Source organism: Gadus chalcogrammus, chromosome 3 (assembly GCF_026213295.1).
Source record: "Gadus chalcogrammus isolate NIFS_2021 chromosome 3, NIFS_Gcha_1.0, whole genome shotgun sequence".
NCBI classification, from domain to species: Eukaryota; Metazoa; Chordata; class Actinopteri; order Gadiformes; family Gadidae; genus Gadus; species Gadus chalcogrammus.
In genome coordinates this window covers 5,290,268-5,296,477 of record NC_079414.1, presented here as the reverse complement: position 1 = coordinate 5,296,477, position 6,210 = coordinate 5,290,268, and positions in this window count along the sequence as shown.

Here is a 6,210-nt window from a genome sequence, read left to right as displayed (position 1 = left end):
CAGGAGGCTATCGTGGGGCGTACACGCAGGGTTGTCTCGTCAAGGCCCGAGTTGGAGGACGCCTTGCCCGAGTGGGCAGTGGAGCTGCTCAGCCCCACGGTCTTTTGGCCTGAGAGCTACATGCCGGTGCCACCGGACTTTTGTGACCGGCCTAAGCCTCCACGCTCCTACTCTCAGCCTCTGCCCCCGGTTCCCCGCTCCCAGACTCTGCCCCCGGTTCCCCGCTACCAGCCTCTGCCTCCGGTTCCCCGCTCCCAGACTCTGCCCCCGGTTCCCCGCTCTCACCCTCTGCCCCCGGTTCCCCGCTCTCACCCTCTGCCTCCGGTTCCCCGCTCTCAGCCTTTGCCCCCGGTTCCACGCTCCTACTCTCAGCCTCTGTCCCCGGTTCCCCGCTACCGGCCTCTGTCCCCGGTTCCCCGCTACCGGCCTCTGTCCCCGGTCCCTAGCTACCAGCCTCTGCCCCCGGTCCCTAGCTACCAGCCTCTGCCCCCGGTCCCTAGCTACCAGCCTCTGCCCCCGGTCCCTAGCTACCAGCCTCTGTCACCGGTCCCTAGCTACCAGCCTCTGTCACCGGTCCCTAGCTACCAGCCTCTGTCACCGGTCCCTAGCTACCAGCCTCTGTCACCGGTCCCTAGCTACCAGCCTCTGCCCCCGGTCCCTAGCTACCAGCCTCTGCCCCCGGTCCCTAGCTACCAGCCTCTGCCCCCGGTTCCACGCTCCTACTCTCAGCCTCTGCCCCCGGTTCCCCGCTCTCAGCCTTTGCCCCCGGTTCCACGCTCCTACTCTCAGCCTCTGCCCCCGGCCCCCAGCTACCAGCCTCTGTCCCCGGTTCCCAGCTACCAGCCTCTGCCCCCGGTTCCCCGCTACCGGCCTCTGCCCCCGGTCCCTAGCTACCAGCCTCTGCCCCCGGTCCCTAGCTACCAGCCTCTGCCCCCGGTCCCTAGCTACCAGCCTCGGCCCCTGGTCCCTAGCTACCAGCCTCTTCCCCTGCCTGTGGAGGTCCGCCCGCTGCTCCTGCCGGAGGTGGCCCGCCCTCCAGACCGTCCAGGGGAGGCACGTCCTCCAGACCGTCCAGGGGAGGCACGGCCTCCGCTCCTGCCTGAGGGGGTCCGCCCCCTGCTCCTTCCAGAGGGGGACCGGCCTCCAGACCGTCCAGGGGAGGCACGCCCTCCGCTCCAGCCTGTGGGGGCCCTCCTCCACTCCGTCCAGAGGGGGGTTCCTCTTCAAGGCCTTCCAGAGGGGTCCCGCCTTCCAAACCTTTTGGAAGGGGCACGCCCTCTGCCTCCAGAGGGGACCAGCCCTCTATCTTGCCTTCCAGAGGGGGTCCGCCCTCTACCTGGCCTTCCTCCTGAGGGGACCCGCCCTCCACCTTGCCTTCCAGTGGGGACCCGCCCTCTACCTGGCCTTCCTCCTGAGGGGGTCCGCCCTCTACCTGGCCTTCCTCCTGAGGGGACCCGCCCTCTACCTGGCCTTCCTCCTGAGGGGACCCGCCCTCTACCTGGCCTTCCTCCTGAGGGGACCCGCCCTCTACCTGGCCTTCCTCCTGAGGGTACCCGCCCTCTACCTGGCCTTCCTCCTGAGGGGACCCGCCCTCTACCTGGCCTTCCTCCTGAGGGGACCCGCCCTCTACCTGGCCTTCCTCCAGAGGGGACCCGCCCTCTACCTGGCCTTCCTCCTGAGGGGACCCGCCCTCTACCTGCCTTCCTCCTGAGGGGACCCGCCCTCTACCTGGCCTTCCTCCTGAGGGGACCCGCCCTCTACCTGGCCTTCCTCCAGAGGGGACCCGCCCTCTACCTGGCCTTCCTCCTGAGGGGACCCGCCCTCCACCTCGCCTTCCTCCTGAGGGGACCCGCCCTCTACCTCTCCTTCCTCCTGAGGGTACCCGCCCTCTACCTCGCCTTCTTCCAGAGGGGACCCACCCTCTACCTGGCCTTCCTCCTGAGGGGACCCGCCCTCTACCTGGCCTTCCTCCTGAGGGGACCCGCCCTCTACCTCGCCTTCGCCGGCCTCCTGAAGGGTTCCGCCTTCACCGCTGCCGGTCTTCTGTGGGGGTTCTTTGCCACTGCAGGCCTCCTGAGGGACTGAGCCCTCATCGTCCTTGCCGACGGCCTCCTGAAGGGTTCCGCCTTCACCGCTGCCGGTCTTCTGTGGGGGTTCTTTGCCACTGCAGGCCTCCTGAGGGACTGAGCCCTCATCGTCCTTGCCGACGGCCTCCTGAAGGGTTCCGCCTTCACTCTGCCTCTGCTTGCCCCCCAGGCCGCCCGCCTGAGGCTCCCTGCCATGCCCTGGGGCAGTTTTCTGGCCGCCCGCCTGACGTCCCTCGGCTCTGCCCCAGTCCATTTATTTATTTTTGATTCCCCCCTCCTGGCCCCCCTCCACCCACCCGTTTTGGGTTTGACTTTCTTCGTTGTTTTGCTTGTCGTGGGTCGCCTGGGAGTCGACCCTTAAGGGGGGGGTACTGTCATGGTGTGTGTGTTTCCCTGTGTTTCCCTCCTGTGTTGATTACTGCTCCCTCCCCTAATGTGTCTCAGCTGTTCCTCGTTGTGTTCGTTACTTAAGCCCTTGTCTTTCCTTTGTTCCTTGTGCTTTCATTGTGCTTGTTCGTCCTGCGTGTTCTCTGTGGTTACCTGTGTTCCCTTGCTCCTTGCTCCTTGCTTAGCCTTTTGGCAGAAATAAAGTGCCGTTTTTCCCTACCCGTCTGCATCTGGGTCCTACCTGCCTGCCTGCACGCACCCCCTAACAATCTCGAGTAGACAGTAGACCATCTAGAGTAGAGCAGAGTAGACCATCTAGACCCAGATGGTCTACTCTAGATGGTCTACTCTAGAATCTAGAGTACGCCATCTAGATAAGACCATCTAGATAAGACCATCTAGAGCAGACCATCCATAGTAGACCAGCTAGAGTAGAGCATCTAGAGTAGACAATCCATAGTAGACCATCTAGAAAAGAGCATTTAGAGTAGACCATCTAGACCCTAGATGACCATCTAGACCCTAGACCATCTAGGCCTACCCTAGATGGTCTACTCCAGAATCTAGAGTACGCCATCTAGAGTAGTCCATCTAGAGTAGACCATCAAGAGTAGACTATCTATTCTAGAGTAGACCATCAAGAGTTCTTTCTTTGAGGTTCCCCTTTTAATAGTTTTTTGTTATTTTTTTTCTCTGAAGCACTTTGAGATTCTTGAATATAAAGTGCATTATAAATAAAATGTATTATTATCTAGAGTAGACCATCCAGACCTCCGCCCACTGCGGTAACGTGACATGGCCGCTCAGCTGCCACTATGAGCTGGGGAGAAAACGACAATGTAAGACTTTAATCGTACTCGTACAATGTTTTACGGCTCACGTTGGGGTATCTTTGTCGTGGTCACCATGGCATGTACATGTTGTATGACACGTTGGAGGTAGCATAACACACGTAAACTACATTCATGATATAATGTAAGATAATTGTTGTTTTATATTTTTCGCTATCTGTCATGTGGTGATCATTCTTCTGGATAGCAGTCGGTGCCACAAGCCCATGTCCCCTTGCACTGCGGAAGGTGAACAAAGGATACTTCGGAGAGGTTAGGGAGTGCAGTTGTATCACATTATTTTGGTTTTGGACACCAAGTTCCTCTGAAAGAGTGTCGCCTGCTAACAGTTAACAGCTAACAGGCAGAGAAACCACCTGAAAAGAACACATGGACGTGTTGAAGAACACACACCCACTTTTCTTCATCCCCCATCAAACAATGCAATTCACGACAGTGTTATAGACTTGGATTAAAAAGTAAAACTTAGTAAATGCAAGCCCTGTAAATGCACAGGATGTGTTGGGGGTATGTGGAGGAGACGCATGCTCGTCTTCATGGCTTCACGGGGCGTGGCCCCGAGAGGGGAAAATTTCTCGTACAAACTTATGAATAATAATAATAAATTATATTTCTGACAGGTCTGTTTCACTAGATGTCACAAAATTTGACACACTTCACCTTTAAAGTTTCAAGATATGATAGTAGGCCTATATAAACGGTCTTTCTGGTCATCTATTAAGATACGAATAGATATAAGATAAGACCCAGTAATATCCAATGTTGTTATGTTATTGATAAGCAATCAAATGAATATTCAGTATTCAGTGATGCATATTCCGTGAAGTATGTCCAGAAAACGTACAAATTTGGCAGCCATATTAGCAATTATACACCTTATACCAATAATATTATTGAGAATAATATTATTGGAATAAAAAATAAACACCACAATCACATTCTTCAAATGTAACAACAAATCATGTTTATAAAGCGAAATGCAGAATAATTTTTGGTCCCTTATTAACAAGTACACAAGTGTATTTTATTTGATTGAATTTATATTCGCAGGCAAGTTTTTGTTCATACAATTAAGAAAAAAAGCCACTGTCTGCCCAAGCTGTTGGCACAAGTATATACAAAACTGAGGGGTGAAACAGATAAAGCTTTCTACTACGCAAAAATATTGAAATAAAGAAAGTTCTGAATGCAAAAGAGATCGAGGGATAGACGAAGAAAAACATGTCCATTGTCAAAAATATATACCAATCCCTCCTTAAATTCACAAGAGGTATAATGTTATGTAAGGGTAAGTCAGGGACATCCATGCAATTGCCATGGTTACTAAAAGAGGGTCAAGCTAAATTAATAGAATTCCTCAATATCAGAATGGATATCATTACATGATATCCATTTTATTATCAAGGAATCATATAAAGTTTTATAAGTCACACATTGTGCTTACATTTGGCCTGTTTTGTTATTTTCAGTGTGAATTTGCAGGATGATTTAGCTCATCCTTGGTCGCCCCTCATTCAAGATGTCTGAAATAACAAAAAGGCTGTGGATGACCAAAACATGTCAAAGTGTTGCCACGCATGCAAATCTAAATGCCCAAAAGGAGTTAGAGGACAGAAGAAGGCATTTTTCTTAGGGTATTAGGCCAGAGTAATGTCTCACTTAAGAAAATTTAATAAATTATTATAAATACATAAATACATACCTAAAATCACAACAAAGAACATGCTGTTGATATCTTCAGCTATTTTGGAGCTGGTGTGTATTGATTCATTCGGTTTAATTTGATCAAACAGCTGATATTGTTTTATGGTTCACAACTGAGCAAGCCAGGTAAGATATTAGCGAAATCATTAGCACTACCGCACAATGAAAAGTAAACAGACGAGTACAGAAGAACAGCACCAGTGGTAAAGGAATCATTAGAAAAAAGACAATAGTACATTTTTTTGTTTTAATCAGTAAAAGTATAACCATTGAACGCATAACCATGCCACGAAGAACAACTAGATTCACTGTCGTTTTTTTTAACCTATAATTATTTTAATTGTATTATTATTATTATTATCAATATAGATAAGATTGTTATTATTATTAATAACGTTATTATTACTATTATTATTACTATTAATATTATTGTATTATTCAACTTCCATCTTATTATTATTTATTCACATTATTACCAATGCTGCAAGACTATACACATGTCTGAGGATTCCAATGCACTTACACATCAAGAATAAGAGAGATAGAGAGAGCTCACAATAGGTTAATAAGTGCACAAAACTTTTTTTTTAAATTTGAGTTTAAAAACATTGACAAGACATGTCCATTGTCAGGCAATGAAATCAAATACTGTAAAACCAGACCCTTAAAATGACCATAATGAGAGCAAGGTAGCCAAAAACACCTGAATGCCACAAATACTTTTCTGTTGTTGTCCTCTAAATATTGCAATTAGCTGCAAAAAAACTACACAAAATAATTCAATAAAAAGATTTACATCTAATCTAGTAAACAATATTTAAAGTTACCTTCGGTAGTCTGAATATTCAGATTCAATTTTGCATGTAAGCAATAAGTGCTCCTTTATTTTGTACTATTCCATTAGATTTTTGCCCTGCCATGATGATTGAGATTTAAGTGGAAATGCTCATTGAACAGAGGCTGTTCAATGAACAGAAGTTGTCTTTAATAATTAATCTAATACTATAGTGTTGCAGCCCATTGTCACATCTCTTTGACCTGAAGTGAAAGAGTTAAGGCACCACTATGGGCAAGTGTCTGGATATACACTGGATGGATATCCATACATATCACAGCAGAGGCTCCATAAAAGTACCAATCCCATAATTAGTGTTATGAGTTACACCTGCATTTGTCCTACC